This window comes from Chroicocephalus ridibundus, chromosome 5, assembly GCF_963924245.1.
Source record: "Chroicocephalus ridibundus chromosome 5, bChrRid1.1, whole genome shotgun sequence".
Classification (NCBI taxonomy): Eukaryota; Metazoa; Chordata; class Aves; order Charadriiformes; family Laridae; genus Chroicocephalus; species Chroicocephalus ridibundus.
This window is the reverse complement of record NC_086288.1, coordinates 11696074-11714337: the sequence shown is the minus strand read 5'-3', so window position 1 is coordinate 11714337 and position 18264 is coordinate 11696074. Positions and strand designations below refer to the sequence as shown.

At 38.7% G+C, this 18264-nt stretch overlaps 1 protein-coding gene across 7 annotated transcripts in view; it reads left to right on the top strand.

Moving 5' to 3' along the window:
- Positions 1–18264, top strand: part of GAB1 (GRB2 associated binding protein 1) — a 105198-nt gene that overhangs the window by 35408 nt on the left and 51526 nt on the right. Inside the window, exon 1 of one of the 7 annotated variants that reach the window (XM_063335919.1) lies at positions 14199–14336. The exons of the other annotated variants lie outside the window; for them this stretch is intronic. The gene's annotated coding sequence lies outside the window, so the exon portion shown is untranslated. Of the gene's footprint in view, positions 1–14198; positions 14337–18264 lie in introns of those variants that run through there. 7 annotated transcript variants of the gene reach the window in all.

Genomic DNA, 18264 nt, shown 5'->3' with positions numbered 1-18264 from the left:
CATCTCCAGAAGCATTTTCTCATCTTTAAAGTTTTCTGTGGGTGTAAGTTCCAGTACAACTTCACACTCTGCTTCATCATAATGGAGTCAGAAAGAAATTACTGTCAGGTGGGAAGATATTTCTTAAAACCTTCTTTCAACATTTGTGCCTATTGCAATGCCTTGGTTAGAAGTGTGGGGCAATCTGTAGGTTCTAACAAACAAAAAATGTGTCAGAAATAGCATGTTTTTGTGACCCAAAATGACTTTCTGACATCAAACATTATTATGGTCTTATATACCAAACTTGACATAATAATTTCTTGATATATGGCAGTAATTGAAAAACTCTTTTTAATTATTTTTAAAACTACAGTTCACAAATCCCTATTTCCTGCTTATCCTGTGCTGCAAATCAGTTTCTTCCTGTCTTTCACACTTTTCCATTCACTGGTTCCTTACATGTTTGTGCAATTTTAGCATACTTATAGAATACCTTGTACTAGGAAAGTGTTTTAGGAACTAGGAGATCAATAAAATTAAGCAAATTCAGAAATTTCATGAATCTGTTACTTAGTTTCTATCAAAAAGACGACTATTTCTTAGTTTAGTCTTAGTCTATTCTGAATGATGGGTCACCTGCATGAATGAATTGATCCCTCATCCCCCCCCCCCCCCGCCCATTCCAAGTTCTCAAGAAAAATGAGCAGAAAGGTGAATAATGACTTGGTATGTTCAATAAACTTTTTTTTTTCCCAGGGCAGCGTATTTTTCTTTTCCTTTTTTATCCTCTGAGCACTCCTGGTGATTCATTGGTGTTTTACCATTATGAACAAATACTTGGATATCTGTATGATGCTTAGACTGAGTTTAGTCAGCAATATAGTGTGCTTGTTTGAGTGTGCATGCCTTTCTGCTGTGAATAACAAAAATGATTCTGGGACAATAATAGTACCAATGATAAATGAATGACAGAAACCCAATACAGTCTGGACTCTACTATTAGAAATTAATTCTTGCATCCTAACGCAGCCTCCCTAGGCTTTATGTGACTCTCCTACCTGGGCTTAGAATTCCTTTAACCTAAATGACAGTTTTATAGAACATCGAACAGAGGCGTTAAGCAAACAGCCTTCATACAAAGTTGATCTCTTTTTGGTATCTTTTCCACACTGAGAGTGCAACTCGTACTTTTTTGACTTTTCATTTAATTAGCATTTTGGATCCCTATGGAAACTAACATAATAACATCAGGAATCTTATTACAGATAGACCAACCAATGAATTTCAAAGTTTTAGGTTGCCTAACATCTCCCATTACAGTATTGTCTTAGTTAAATCATGTTTTAACTAGTTGTGCTAATGACTTTGTCCTGGATGTCTGTTGTAAGCAGACTGTGTGTGAGAAAAGGAGCAAAAATGAGATAATTATTGGCTGTTTAAGGAAAATGTCCTTCCCTGTCCTCCCCTCGCTGTTAAATTCTTTCAGTAGCAAGGCTGAGAGACCCTGAGAGGCATTTCAGTATTTTTCAACAGGAACTTTTTGTGTGGGGTGAGAAGGAACATCTTGATTTCAGAAGACTGTTAGCAGACTTTTGGAACATTGCTCTAATTTGGAAACAATATTAAGTTGCTGAGTGGGACAGAATTAAATATTTAGGTCTGTTAAAGGTGCAGAAGTTTATAACCAGACACTTGTGCATTGCTAGTGTTCCATGCTTAGAGAGACTACATTGCTCTTTCTAGGTAGATTTCAGTGCTATGCAGAATAATAATACTGCCTTTAATGCCAACATTTGATACTTCAAATGGAGTAAAACATTATTAGAGATTTATTTATTTCCTACTCGTATTTCTTGGTGAAGCTAATTCAAATGCATTTTCCCTCCTCTACTGTCTTGTCTCCTTTTTATCAGTGCACTTATTTTGACAGAATGGTGGAAGAAGCAATGCCGCTTCGTAGCTAGAGTTTTGATTTTGCGCATTTTCTTAAACTATATTAACAGTTTAACCTCAAAGTGGGGAGAATTCAAGTTGTGTAGTTGCTTGTCTACTGCTTTGCTCTTTCAGTTGTATTCTGTGTTTGGGGTGTCTCACAGACCATTCAAAATTGCTTCATAAACAGTGGGTGATTTTATTGTTTCCATAAAGCTGTTGCTCAGTAGATGGTGTTTCAAATGGCAAAGGATTCGAAGGTCTTTGCTTATACAACCTGCCCTTTGGCTTGTGCATTTGTAGCAAAAATAAAACTTCAAAACAGTCAGCAGATACAGTGTTTGACAGTTGCTTGATTATTTATGTATTCACATAATTACTGAGATTGGAACAGACCTCTGGAGATGTACTCCGATTCCCTTGCTCAGAGCAACAGCAAGTTACTCAGGACCGTGTCCAGTTGGGTTTAAGCACCTCCGAGGATGAAGACCTCTCTGGGCAACCTGCTCCAGTGTTCAGTCATCCTCACAATAAAAAAATCTTTTCTTATGTTTAAATGGAATTTCTTGTTTTTCAGTTTGTGCTCATTGCTTCTTGTCCTCTTACTGGGCACAACTGAGGAGAGTCGTACTCTTCTAAAGTCTTGTCTTTACTTCTACCCCAGGCATTTACATGCATGGATAAGACCCTTTTCTTCTCTAGGCTAAACAGTCCCAGCTCTCTCAGCCTCTCCTCACATGAAAAATGCCACAGGCCCCAAATTATCTCTCCAGCCTTTCCCTCGGCCTTCCCCAGCATGTCCGTGTCTCTCTTGCAGAGCCCAGAACTGAACCAAGAGCTCTAGATGTGGCTTACTGGACTGAGTGGAGAGGAAAGATCGCCTCTCTTGATGTGCTGGCAATGCTGTGCCTAATTCAGACCAGGAAGCTGTTGGCCACCTTGGCCATGAGGGCACATTGCTGACTTATGGTCAGTTTGTCTACCAGGGCCTTCCCTACAAAGCTGTGGTCTAGCTGGCTGTCCCTCCAGCCTGCATGGATGTCTGGTTTTATTCCTTCCAGGTGTAAGACTTTGTATTTCCCTTTGTTGAACTTCATGAAATTCTCATTGGTCCATTTTTTCAGCCTGTCGAGGTCGCTCTGAATGCCAGCACAAGCACCTGGTGTATCAATTGCTCCTCAGTTTTGTATCATCTGCAAACCTGCCAAGGTTGCACTCTGTGCCATCATTAGTGAGGATACGCGATGGTATTGGCCCCAGTATTGATGCCTGGGGTACGCCGGCAGTAACTGACCTCCACCTGGACGTCACGCTGCTGATTGCAAGCCTCTAAGCCTGGAAGTTCAGTCACTCTTCAGTCCACCTTTCTGTCCGCTTATCTAGCCCATATTTCACTGGATTTGCCTATGAGGATATCATGAGAGACAGTGCTGAAAGCCTTCCTGAAGTCAAGATAATTAAAGTCACTGCTCACCCATAATCCCCTAAGCCAGTCATTTCGTCAGGTTGGTGAGGCATGATTTTCCTTTCGTAAATCCACGCTGACTGCTCTTGATCGTAGTCTTGTCCTACGTTTGTTTAGAAGTTTGAGAAATACCAAAAGTGTTAACTCAGTATAAAAGTAATCAAGTCTGGATGAGAGAATCAGCATGACCCAGTTTTATATTCTATTCTGGAGGGTTAGTATGTATTTGGGTAGCGGGGGTAAGTTGTTTGTAAGTCTCTATTTTCTTATTTGAAATTGAGGGCTATTTGCCTTTACTTGGGATGTGCAAAGATGACACCTTACGAAGTGTGAAGTTACTGAACTGCTTGGGTTGAGTATGTTTGTGAAAAAGCAGAGGAGAAAATGTAGATGCTTTTTAAAATACGGTGTGTTTTGTCTGGAATGTCAAATGCCACAAGGTTACCTTTTGGTGTCTGCTCTCTAAAAAAAGGATTACTCAGGCAAGTGGCCCGAGTCAGATCCTGGCTTCAATTGGGCCAACTGAGTCAGTGGCTTACAAGGCAGTTAACTTTGGAAAACAAGGTCAAAAGACATTTTTCGCCAGATTGCTGTGCTGGTTTTCCCTTTTTACATTCCTATTCTAAATGAATATCCTGGCAGTGGACTGAGATGCTTTCAGAAGAGTTTGGGGATACTTGGTCCAGCAAAGTGACCTGATAACGAGCAGCAGGGTTGTAAAGCTGCTTCATATTAGGTGTGCGTGTTTGGTTTTTAGTTTTCTGTCTTTTTGGTTGTTTTTTTTATTTTGAGATTCTTGCTTTTTATAGGTTGTGTCAAGTTTTAGGTGGTTCTTTACATTTCCAATGTAAATACGACAAGATTATAGCCTTATGTAGTCATCTGGTCTCCTTTATTTAATTTCCATTCCCTTTCCTTCACATTATTGAAAGCAGCTAATGGTAAAAGGATACACTAGAGACTAAAGGATACACTACTGTTTTGGGTTAGGGAGACCTGTTTTAGAGTCCACAGTCATGTCTAGATATGTGCAGCCTTTTAAAAAAATAATCATATTATTAATTATGTGTTAATATCTGTGCTTATGCTTGTGTGTTTTCCCTTGCATTGAATGAAGATGTATTGAAATTCTGTTAGCACTGATATTTTCAAGCGCTTTGGGAAAAATGTAAGAGGTAAAGACAGTGTGATAAGGTAGTGCTAATTTAACAGATGTGTCTTACACTTTTGCCCATGATTCTTGCCCTTCTTTGAGCAAGCTGCTTAATCTCTTGTGTGTAAAATGATGATACTAGAGGGGTTTGTTTTGTCTTTCGAGCTGTGTATTGTGGGTAGATTTTTTTAGCTGTGTACAACAACAGGATCCCTGTGTTACATAGAAAGGCATCAGAACTCAGGGCCTTTTTTTCCCTTGCAACCAAAGAACAAAATATAGACTCAGTTTAGTTTTAATATTTAGATTTTTCTCATTAGCCTCACTGTCAAATAGAACAAGTTTTATTTGTGTGTGTGTTATGTTACTTTGAGGTTGAATGCTTCTTGCTTTGGTAAATGAATGATATTAATTACTATAACATTTTTACATTGGTAACAGTAAAACAGCCAGCGTGCTGTACATTGTGAGCTCCATTTGATGATAATTGTGGAGGCTCGTGTTTCAGAAACAGCAACTACCAATGTTCTATCAAGCTTTATGATTTTCCAATGTGAAATTTATTAACAAGTAAATTGTTATAAGCAAACTTCATGTTCTCCATAAGGTAGCTGTTGTACTCTGCTATGAATGAGCATAGAACATCTGTAAAATTTAAAAACGGACCATGGCTTATAACCTGTTGGATAGAAGTGACGTTAACTTTAGGACTGGAGCTAGCGATGTTTTCTGTACCATCGTGGCAGTACCTAATTCACAATTTTTTTTAATCCTGTGAGGTAGAAGCTCTTCACAGTTCTGGTTTCTGTGCGTGGCAGTAGGAGTGGTAGCAGAATAAGCCGATTAGCATGATTGATACGGCATGTCAGGGGACTGCCATAATGGGCTACCATTGAGACTGCATTGTGAAACCACATACGGATGAGGTAATCTCATTAGATGATTAAAATCTTCATTGAGTCTACCAGATTGCAGAGCTTTCAGTTGTATTGCTGTTGGGAACTGATGCTCAAGAAGTGCAGTGCTCTCCTTGGAGTGATGCTGAAATGGAGATCTTGCTGGGTTTTTCTCCTGGATAGAAGTCGCAGCAGCTGGAGGCTGATGAAGGACGTTCCATCTTTATGTGTTTTACAGTAAGATTGTGGATGATGGTGTCATTTTCTTTTAAAGTCAGTGTCGGGCTTGTGCTAGTTAATTTTTATCATGCTTTTCTGCTCTCTGCGAAATTATGCAGTATTAGTGCTAAAAGCATATGTGTCTGCTTTGTGTAACTTCCTATGTCCCTACAGCAAAGGTGAATATCACAGTGCATATCACAGTCCTGGTTTTATGAAGTAACTATGTTTTTCCTGAAGGTTGGCTTTGTCTTGACCTAGGATGAGTTGTAGTGTAAGTGGCACTCCTTATCCTCTTGTCTGGTGGTATACAAACAGTGTGGCAGGCAGCACATGCTCACGCTAGAGCTGGTGGTGCACAGAAATCCTATCTGACTTGGTCATAGGCTACTTGTTTTAAGGAGTTCATTGAAAAACATTGAATTTCAAATTAAAAGTAGTATACTCAACTAGTTGTATACTTGAGCTTTGTTTTTCCTAGCAAGGTAAAATGAAAAACAAATGTTTCTGATTCTGTGACTCCAGTGTTACAGTGGTTATAATGCAGGGGTTACTAGAACAGAATTTTGGAGGGTCAAGGCTATTATTCTAAGACTGGCAGTAACTACTGTTGCTGTATAGTTGGATTTTTATGTATTAAAAAATAGCCCGGTTAATCTGTTTGGGGAGTGGGGGATAGACAAACAGAAAAAAAATTTCTAACTTCCATTGCGTGTTGTGAGCAGTTGGTCCATTTCTGTTGCTTAGAGGAAGTACTGTATGACATTAACAAGTATATATGCACATCCAGTGAGACAAAAGCACAGATACTGTATTGTTTTGGCAAGGGAACCTCAGCGATGTAATATCTTCTGAACTCTGTTGTGAAATGTGGTCTATTTATTCAGCAGTACTGCAAGGAAGTGATCTTTGTCTAAGAGCTATTTAGGATCTGGTGTCAAAAAAAAAAAAAAAAACAAAAGAAAAATAAAAAATAAATGAATGAAAAAAAAAAAACAAAACACAAAAAAAAACCCCAAAACAAAACCAAAGCCAACACAATAACAACAACCTGTTCCAGCGTGTGAAGAACTGGGGAAAGATGCACACGGCGAGGAGAATGTTCTTTCATGTGTATTTGACAAAAAATAAAAATACAAACCTGCACAAGTTACTAATGGGTTATAGACAACAATATTCTGTGAAATATGATCAGAGCAAGTACGCACTAAGTTTTCAGGTTTATTTTCCTAGTTTAGTAAAAATGGCATAACTTACTTGATGATAGGAGGCATCATCTCGTGTGATTGATTTTAAAACTCAAGGTTATACTGGATATCACTGATATGCAAATGAGAGGCAGGCCAGTACGCAAAATCAATTTGAGCTTCATCAAATATTAAAAGCTGAAGAAAATAAATGAACTAGCAAGCATTACAAAGTTGTTTATTTCCCCCCTTTTAAACTGTTCACAAAGCGTTGTTTTTGTGTAGTTAAGTATATCTTTCTGTATAGTAGGCTGAAGTGACTTACTTGACTATTACAATATCTGTTATGTATAGGTATGGAAATGTTTTCCATTTCAACTTTAACTTCTTTCAACTCAACCAGCACACTTAGAGAGCATCTCTAGGTCTCCTATTCAGACACCTTGGTCAAGTCCTGATGTTGCCTGAGGTGTTTGAGGGTACTGAGTTAATGGCGCTTCTTTGCAGTTACTTTTTACATTATGGGCAAAGCAAGGCCTTGGTACACAGCTGTATTTTGCTGGCAAAGAACCTGTTCCTCTGAGTAGAATTTAAAATTGTGGAGTATTTTCTGTGAAACAAGGCAAGTTGTTTTGATTATGAAAATAGAAACCTTCTGTGTTGGTATGACTGCAACACATCTTACGCTTTCTAGAGTGTCTGCCGTCAACAGAGGAGAGCAAACCATAAATGAGAAACCTCACAAGGCCCTTTTCAAAGGGAGTGAGTTACTGGCTTTACTTCTTCATGCAGTTTTCTTCTTTCTGCATGTTGAGTCCACTTAGAAAATGAACTCACAGGGATCATATTTTGGCCCCATTGACTGTTGGAACAGTGAAGTGACTACAGGTTCACCAAGGCAGAGTGCAAGCTAGGGAGAGTAATCCGTGATTGTATTTGTTACTCTGCATTTCTTATTTAAAAGTTATAACTCTTCTTTTGCTTACATAAGATGGTTGTAATAGCTGAAAAATCCATAATCTCCGCTGGCTCATGTACACTTGATTTCAACACTGTATCTGTAAACTGAGTGCCCTGCTAAACAACTGTAAGCAACCTGTCTAAAGACACTTCTCCTTTGATTGAAATGGAGGGGAGATATCTTTTTTAATGTAACTTTTTAGAGAAATATGGGGTAGAATGGAGAATTAGGGTCAAGTGCCTGAGCTGTTACAGAAGAGGTGGGGGTGTAACGCTGAGCCCTTCTTGTTAGAGACAAAGTGGGAGATCTGGCCTACCCAGAAAGTATGTTTTGCCCTTATTCTGTGTTCATAAAGAAAACAAATAGTTTTCTATAGTGAGTAAAATTTTGCTGATGGCAATTTTGTGCTTTGAGCACTAATTTTACTCTCACTGTAAGAAATCTACGTCCAGTGTTTATTTTGCCTTGAGTTAAGCATGCTGATTGATATTACTTGATGTATCTGTCTCCGTATGAAATGTTCATGAGTTATTTTGCTGATTATGAACCAACTCTTGAGCCTTTCTTTTTTCTTTTTTTAAGGAACCTTCTACATGTCTTAAAATAGCGTGTTCACAACATATTTTGCTCCACTGTTGTTCTGCGCTGTTTTCTTCCTTTCCACCCCCTGCTCCCTCTGCATAACAGCCCGGTGGGTGAACCCGAGCAGCAGCTCTTTGCTGTTTCTTTTGTAATCTGTTTGTTGAGCTGGCTGGCCTGCCTCCAAAAGTGCAGGAGCATGTTTATACATCTAGCCTAACAATAGTATCATAACACCAATTTGTTTAACCTGGGCTGGAAATAACAATCTAAATATTGTGAATCAAAGAGAAAGCAGGCATTTGTATATGCTTCTCTACCCTGTCAGCTCATTTCTGTTGTGCCTGATAAAATCACTGAAACTTCTCTTTATGTTCTGTGGGAATTCTATCAATTCTGTTGGTGTGATGCGATACCTCTTTTAAATGCTCAGAGAAGTTTAGCTATAGCTTTTCCTCCAAATAGCATCACATGCTGTCATCACCTTGCTCAGGCAGGAGGTATTTAATTTTTATGTCTAGTTCAAGCACGTGTTATTGCAGAAAATCCTCTATCCCTGCCACTGTAAGGAGGGTATTCATAGTATAGCAAACTATTAAAGCGTTCTCCTATGCTTTTATTGCAGTGTTTGAGCAGGGTTGTGAGGGGTGGAAAGCACACAATTAATACTGGTTATGTTTATTCGTCACAAAGTGATTAACAAATGGATTGATCAGGATATTTTGGTTAAGGTGCCAAGACTTTGGTATAAGTCGTCTTTAGTATTACTTTGATGCAGTAACTTTGATCACCAAAATAATTTTCCTCTGGATTGAAATAATTTGGATGGTGTCCATCAGTAGCTGATTCAAGTGGTCCTAGCAGTATTTAGACTCTTAACATGCCTTAGGGCCTCATGCTTTAAAGTTTATAGTTTGGGCTGGGGGGGAGAGGGAAGGAAGCAATGCATGTTTTTGAAACAAAATGAAGTGATACTAAAATTTGAACACTCTCGCTTTATCATCCCCCCCTCAAATTCCTCTGATCTTCACTGTGCAGTGATACAATTTTGCTTTAGTAAAATCTGAGTTGATTTGCCCAATCTGCTGAAGTCTGTCTTATTTTCTCTGAAAAATTTTATAATGGAGAGTAAGAATGGTTGTTCCTGCCACTTTGGCATGTCAGCCTGTTATCAAAAGTGAGAGTGTATTTGTTTCCCTATCACTCAGTCTTTGGCCTCCCTGCCTATCAAGAAAAACGAGTGCTCTCAAATCATGTAGTAGCTTCAATGAAGTGGCACCTGCCTGATAGGGAGCTGACTGCAGCAGTACAAATAATGTGACGTTCGTAGGTGTCTTGTCTTTGCCATCGGTGACAGTGACAATATAATCATTCTACATCAGCGGTTTCTAAAATTACAGTTTGACATTGTTGTTATTGGTCTTACCAGTTCTTCTGTCACGATTCACGTCGTGAATAAGCAGCTTAAGCTCTGCAACTTTCTAGAAGGAAGAGGCTGGCAGCAGAGGCAAAACCAACGTGTTCAAATGTGAAGGTCAGCTGAGTGTTGCTTAGAGTAGCTATTTCTTTTTTTTATTTTTTTTCTCTATTTTCATTAGCCTTTTGGGTCTGGGAGAGGGAGGGTAGATGGATTGGCTGCGTAAGCAGGGGAGCCATCCACTTGGAGGCCTCAATATGTGCCTTACATCTGTTTAGCATTGAGGGTAGACAACAGCTTAGGAAACCTGCGTGAGATCTGATGCTGGATGTAAAAGCGCGCTGAGCTGCCAAACCTCACCTATTTGAAACAGAACACCCTGGCCTCTCTCACGTCAGGACCACTGGTGGGCAGGAGGGAGGTGTGCTCAGGGGACCTGGCGAGTGGCACTTGGCTTGGCTAAGCAGCATCCCTCTCGCCTTGCTGTACCCCACAGATAAGTGGATCCTTGTCGCACAGCTGGAATTCCCTAGGGGAGGAAGGACTTTGGATGTCTGTGTAAGTGGCGGGGAAAAGGAGAAGCTTCCTTTGTTTGCTTGATGTTTGATACATTGTGATAGTGGCATATCTTTTTTTTTTTTATATTTGTATTTAAAACCAAGTGAAATCAGTTGTGTATCTTACTGGGTTCATATAAATGGTGTTCTGATATATATTTTTGAGAGTTGGAGAATTTTGTACAAGATTGTAAATCTTGTTTCTGAGTTCAAGCCTCTTGCTGTTGCCCCAAAGCTCTTCTCATTTTAAGGATTAAAAAATGGTGATCTTTAGAAATAGAATACCCTTTTTCAGTGTCATTATGATATGGATATTGAAAAATAATCAGTGTTAGAGCAAATGGGGCAGTCATTATTACTTGTGAATAGCTCCAGAATGAAAAGGGTTAAGTTACAAGTTCAGACGAAGTACCTGCTGAGGTAGGTTGTTTTGTCCATTTGAGGTTACCAGCTATTAAAAATATTTTCAAACTGGTACTTGTGTACCTTATAATTCTGCTAGATGACAAGCAAAATGTAGAAAAACATGTTTTCCCCTTTCCACAGTTACATTGTTCCTGAAGTGCTGGCAGTAGTAAGAGCTTCCAGCCAGTAAACAAAGTAGATGCCATTTAGATGTATAGAAAGCCAATAAATAAAGTAAGAAGGCATCCAGTTTTAGAGTTTCTTTGCTGCCTGTAAGTTAAAAATTAAACATTTTTTTAGTAAGTGAAACTAGTTATGAAACTCTCTCAAAAAGGTGTAAGAAGCAGTTGGGTAACGCAGTGCTTGCTTTTCATGTCAAAGAGCAAAACTTAAAACTGTGAAGTACTCTGCAAGCCAGATAAGGTAAAAGGACTGTAACACTTGAATCTGCTCAAAACTACAAAATAAATAATAAAAATCTGATGGGGTTTAAGTTCTTATAGCAGTGTTTGTGGTTTAATGATAGATTATTTTTTTTAAATCTGTTTTTAATGTTTTTCTCTGTTCCGTGATGTGATCTAATACAAATGAAGAAATGAACAATCTCACTGTACTGAGCAAACAGCAGGCTAATTGTTCACTTTTTATCTAGTGCACAGAGGAGGAGGGGAGTAGTTTGTGATGAGATCAGAAATTCTAGACAATTTTTATTTTCCATGATTCTCTTAGTTACTCATCAGAAGGATGCTGTTATTAAAAAGAGCAACAACAACAAAAAAACCTTCCAAAAGGATAAATGCTTATAAGAAGAAATCCTTCTTAACACTAAAAGGTGGAGATGAATGGTGGTATTTAAAATGTCTTGAGTTTCTGGGCATTTCCTAGATTACAGAGGTGATCTTAAAGGGCCCTTTGCCTCATCTTGTTCTTTATCCACAGAAATGCCATTTAAATTATTTATCCTTAGATGATACCAAAGATATTTGTATTCATCATCTGTCCAGATGCACAAAGGATGACTTTTCTTATCATGCTTAGATGAAGCCTTAGAGGTGGGGTGCTCTTAACTGAGCTCAATGTGAAACACTGGCCATTTGGTAAACTAAATGCCCTTTGACTATTAGGTGGTGAGATGCAGGGGACTGTTCAGCTGGGAGCTGCAGCACAGCTGTGGTAGCTGGCCTCGGAAATTAGGGCCAAGAAACAAGTTCCTTCTTTCATGATACAGCTACATAAAGATATTCTTATTTTTCTGTGTTTACTTACTTTTTGTCATATGATAGTTACAGCAAAAGAGTATTAGTCAAAATGACAAGAGCTGTGAAGTGAGATTTCTCCCAGCAATTGTTGAAGGAAATGCTTTGTTTTTAGAGAAAACAACATAGAGCCTCCTGTCTTTTCACTTAGTTAAACTAAGCATATAAACTTAATTCAAGATGAGTCTGGGAAGAAGCATGTTTATGTCTGCCACTTCTAGTTCTTTTTTTTCCTTTTCTTCCCCTCTCTCAAATATGCTAACTCCTTAATTTATTAATTTTTTTTTTTTAAGTGAAGGCTTCGTGGGCTCTGGGGGTTGGCCATTAATTTTAGGCCATTGTGTGAATGCTAACTACTTAAAAATAGTCCTGGAGCCAACCTTGCTTCCTCTCAGGGTTTATCAGTTGGAAGCATCTTCTTTTTATCCTATGTGTAAGCAAAGACCTCTCTGGATTGATGATTTGATCTGTATAATGGAAAATCTAGGCAGGATATCCTTTCTCTGTTATTCCTTGGTGTGATGGCATCAGGTTGTGTCTTAAAATGGGGGAAGGGAAAAAGGAGGATCCTATTAGCAGACAAAGTGGTTTCAAGGGACTCTTAAACTGCAGGCTTGCAGAGAACCTTGTATTTACTCTCCTTGTTGAACCATTTGTGCTTCAAGCTACTATTATAACGTGTCAGTGGTGGCTTCTGCTGTGATGGTCAAGATTTTGCTCCTGTGCAATATGTTCATCTTAGATTTGGGGGTTGTTGTGGGTACTGTGCTGAAATATATCATGAGAAGGGCTTCCCCATGGCTGTTTTGAGAACTTACAGACCTTAATGAAATAATGCATTGACAAGGTAGATCCAGTCCAGAAATGCAGTGCCTGAGCTTCCCCTGCCAAGAAAATAATATTTTAGTGTAATTCCATGATTAAAATGCCTCTATGTGCAATAGAGGTGAATGCTTGGTAAAGTGTGTGCATGGGGTGGCAAAACGTACTCAAAATTATGTTGGAACATTATTATGACTTTGCATTTTGGCGTGCTTGTAACTATTCCACTGTTATACTCCCAGCCTGAAATTTTGCTTGGCATTTACAAGGCAGAGGACATTACCAGCTTTTGTGATTGTGGGAGAGCCTTTGATTTAGTCGTCTTGTGTTCAGGACAAGGAGTCTGTGTAAAAATGACACTGACTCTTTATTCCCCACCATTCCCTTCTCCAGAAAACACAGTATAGCTCTTAGACAAGAGGTGAGTCCCTCTCTGAGTGAGTTCATTCTGCTCTTGTCATCATGACCCATATGTGTTGTGGTACAACCGCAAAGGAGGAACCTGAGGGCTCTGGGGAGGGATCAGAGACAGGACGTGATTGTGGGTTTGCAAAATAATGATCGGCAGCTACTTGGGGTGCAAGATGAAAAACATTAAAACTAATAAAAAGAAATGCTTCAATTGCCTATCTGGACTTTGGAATCTGTAACCCTCAAGTGTTCATGTCAAGATGTTAGTACAATTTAAAGCACATGAATGTTTTACTGGTAATGAAGATATTTATGGTGTCATTGCTTGGGCTTTTACGTGAGGAGAAGATAAAAGATCCTTCTACAATACAAAGTGCACCTCACCTACTTAGAATTAGCAAAGGTGCTTTTCATATTAGCAAATTTTTTTGTGATTTTTTTTTCCCAATTTTTTTATAGCTTTAACTGCAGTGTTTAAATGGACTGCTGGTTACATTTCTTACCAGAATGTTGTATTATCTGAGGGACGTATAGTTATACCTATTATTGATCTAAAAGCTCAGATAAATAAAAATATTTAGAAAAAAACCCAACATAATCCTGTAATAAACTTCTGCTGCTATTCTTTAGACTGTCATAAAATTAAGTTCATTGTATATAATAGCCTAATGACTATGACTTAAATGCAGAATCTCAATACATGCAAGAATTTGTACCTCTGATCTTAGTGTGTTTCAGAGTTTTTAGCCTTGTTCAAGCTGGGATCTCTGACAAATGTTGTAAGTCTATGTAGATAACGTGTTTTAAACAACTGTTGAAAAACCAAAGCAAGGGAAGTTTTTCAAATCTTAAGCCCACCCCTCACATATTAAATCATTCGAAATCTTACAATTGCTGTTATTTTCAGTCCATTGTGTCTGCTTCCTGTTGGTCAAAGGTTATGAGGATAGGGTGGTGTAGAGGGAGGTTGTAAGCCGGCAGGAAAAAGAAAGCTTTGCTTATTTTGAGGTAGACACAACTACAGAAATGGCCAGGACATTGCTTAAATTTTCTGAAGACTTGAAGAGGTAAACTAGAAAAAACCTGTTCTCGAGGTAAACTAGAAAAAAACCTGTTCTCGGTATTGTTTACATTTTGCTTTGTAACTTGGGTATATGGAGAATGAATTGCAGTAAGTAAACAGGGTCTTCCTTAAAGAATGTTATCCTTTTGCTTGAAAAATTATTTTTATTCAAAAAGAGGTGTAGCTTTTGTTTCAATTTGCAAGTTGACTTGGTAAATTCTGTTTCTGAAGTGCGAGCCTAAACCTTTACGTGTTTGTTCCGTTGTATCACTAACTCAAAAAAAAAAAAAAAAAAAAGTTTTATGCCACAACGTGCAAGTCGAAGCTCTGTGATGTATTGCTTCGGTACGTTATGGGCATACGTGGGCATGCGCAGGTGTGTTAATGCAGCCCTCTAAAACACTTAGTTTATCTTAATGTTTGTATCGTTATTCAAGAACCATCTGTAACTTCTTGGCTGTTAAAACACTAGCGCGAGCACTTCAGTTTTGTCAACAGGGAGGCTTGTGGCCAGTCACCATGAGCAGACGCTGGTTGTAACTGGGGCTTGGTCCCGGCGCTCCGGTTCCTCCAGCTGGGCAGCGCAGCCTTTGTGGTAAGCAATTGTGGCAACAATCCATTCGAGGGACTTGGTTTCAGAACAAATCTTGATTCAGAAGGTTGCTCTTCTGGGGTGGTGGGGGAAAAAGAGATAATTTAATTGGTTGTGGTGGTTAAATTCTACAAAGCTGTTGATCCTGTTAATGTATGACATGATGGTACTGTTACAGTCTAGGAAGCGGTAGAATACTTTTCTATGTGAGTTCATGAGAGCAAGGGGAGCATTTTGTAAGCTACTCAAAGTAATTGTACTGAAGCATCCTAATTTTCAAGTATGCTGGTATGTAGTTAAATTTCCTATTGATATGTGATATAACTGGGTTTTAAATTTCTCAACCACTTTTTTTTTTTGCTACCAATGAGTTATTTGAATCTAAAAGTATATTGTTTGCAATGTTGGAAAAACAGTATTTTTGTTCTAATAGAAGCTCGGTTTAATTAGCATAGTAAAAACAGTTTATATAAGATAGTGTCATACAAATAATTTTGACTTGGTGCTTGTTTATTTTGAAGTTTTTCTCTGGGGTTCTTCAGGTCAATTCTGCTCAGAAAAAACTCTGCTCAGCATAGTTGGTGAATATTCTCAGTCATTTAAAGTGAGAATGTATATATTGGACGCAGTGCTGACTTTTACTTTACCTTAGCAGCTTTGCCTTAGCTTTTGCTTTTCTTAGCAGCTCTTCCTGCCATATCTACACACTTGCTTCAGGCACATTTTTAAATGGAAAACCTAACAATTTTGGTCCTAAAATGTAAACACTGAGCATGCCTTTCCTAATTCTTCCCCTTCCCTGGAATAAGGAATTCCTTGCAATGCCTCACGGTATTTAAAAAGTACTCTGTTGATTCTCCCTGTAGCACCTTGGCAGAACAATAGATTTCCTTTAGCTTTCTCTTTACTATGCCTGAGTAAAGTGGCTTGAATTAAGTATCAGTCCTTTCATTGCTGTAATAGTGGCTGGCTCATTTACAAAAGAGGCTCCTGCTTTGGTCTGCAGATACTTGATTTGCAAAACTGTCAGCTAGTGTACCTGCCTTGCTCTCAGAAGGAATGGATTAAGGATGGAGTGTCAACATGTCCTAAATTTAATTTGTAGGGATTATTTTAAATGTTGTCTGGAGTTTCCTTTGGAGACTTTTCCATGTGTGTTAATGGGTGTGTAAGAGCTTTTTTCATTATGCATACAACTAGTAGCTTAAACCAGGTTAGTTAGTTGGGAGGCAATTTGTAGAAATTATGGGTTATCTTTGCACCATCCTCCTTAAATCATTGTTAAATCTCCCTTAGTTCATCATTCCCCATTGAAGTTTGAGAAACTGACTCTTCTGTCGCTCAAATTCCCTTTCTTTTATGGGGAGTACAAAACACAGTATTTAAGCCTATGAATATTTTGTTTGAAGAGATGGTGTGCAGAATGCCTGGCCTCTGTTGTCATCTGCAGAAATCCCTGTTTTGTATGCAGCATGAGCATGCTTCAGTGATCCGAACATGAAGCAGTGAAGCATGTGTTGTATGTTTGTTGAAACTGCAATGTCCTTTGAAGGATCCAAAATAGTGTCAGGAATTGCATGTTTTTACACAGTTCTAGTGTCTTGCTTTTCCTTTTATTTAAGCCTTTCACAGATAATGAAGGTAGATATCTACACAGGCAAGTAAGAATAAAAAAAAAAAGGCAATCTCTGAATCTGTAGAAAATATTACAAAAAGCGCTGGGCTTGTGATCTGGAAGAATGGGGATTTTTCACACCTTGTTACAAACGCCACCTTAAAATGACTATCTGTGTCTTTATAAATCATAATTTTTTTATTTTTCTGTGCATTGCTCTCATGCAACTTGTCACAACGTACACCTGTGAGCTCAGGGTAGTGGAACTTAAGTCAAACACAGTGTGCTGGTCTCTTCTCTGACTTGTCTTGTTAAGGGGCTCTTGTCAGCACTGTAGTAATCCTTGTGAGAGGTAATGTACAGACACTTTCAAAAAAAAAAAAGAAAGGGGCAGAACCTACCTTGAATGTTTTGCTTCCTTAGATTAAGACTTGTGGGGGGGAAGCGACTTTTAATTAAGAGCTGATGAAAAGACTGAAGCCACCTAAAAAAAACCCTAACAAATAAACCTTTGTTTGATTACACAAAAACATTACTTTTTAAATAAATCCATCTGATGCAAAGCCAAATTGTAATCTGGTTGGGTGATCGTACGTTACTATCACAGAGGTTGATCTTTAGGAAGAATCTGAAGGAAGGAGATCTTGTGCCCTTGCTTATTGATTCAGGGAACCTTCAGAAGTTGAAGAAAGATGAGAGATGCGGGAGAAGGAAAAATGAACCGAATCTGGTATTGTTGGTAGAGCAAGGCAATGGGAGGTGACTTGCAAGAGGGAGGGAGTCAAGTAAGTGCATAGACTTTCCTAAGAAGAAAAAGCCTAAAAAGAGGAAGAGAAGCTCAAAACTGCAATAAAGCAAGGGAATAAATGGAGAACTTTAAAATAGAAGGTGATGTGATTAGAATGAGAGAAGGGAGATTGTCCTGGCAGTGCTGTTTTAAATAGGAGGGATATGGGAAAGACTAGAGGGAGAGATGATCAGAACATGCTCGTCATCAGAGAAGAAAAGATGAAATTTTGGAAGTGCTCTGAGAAACAGGGCAGCAAACCAACAGACAAGGTAGATGTGTGGGTAAGGGACATACAACAGATATACTTCTCCTTATTTTGTGATGGGCGTCATGCTATAACAAGTGCTGTTTTCATTGCTGACAAAGCAGTGAGAGGAGATGGCAAAGCTAATATCTGTGATGGAGAACGTGTTTCTGGCAAGGCTGTTATGGGGCTATATCTTAGCCACGCAGGGTGGGTGGTGTGAAGTGGAACAACTAGCAGTGATAAGGTGAGTTTGTGACTGATCAGAAATGACAGAATATTTGTAGGCACAGGAAGTGGGTAAGATGATGCAGGAAGATGGAGGGATGATCTGGTCACTGGTCCTCGCCTGGAGACAGTGAAATGAGGGCTCAGGTCCTGCCTCTGCTGCAGATGTCAGGCTTTATTGCTCTATATAGCTCTCTGAAGCTCTGGGCTCTCCTTTGGTGAAGAGATGACGACAATTCTCCACTGTGCAGGAATATGGCAAAGAGAAATTTGTGCTTGCCATTAGAAAGTTTCTGACATGCTACAGAAAAGTAAGTATTTCTTGAAGTGACCAATGTTACCAGTCATAATAAGGATCGGTTTAATGTGAATTAGATGATACAGACCTGGCTGCATAATTATAGTGGGAATAGGCATAAGATTTTTTTTTTAGAATAATAATAATAAAAAAGGCAAGAACCCCCAAGCAAAATAGAAAGAACTATGAAAA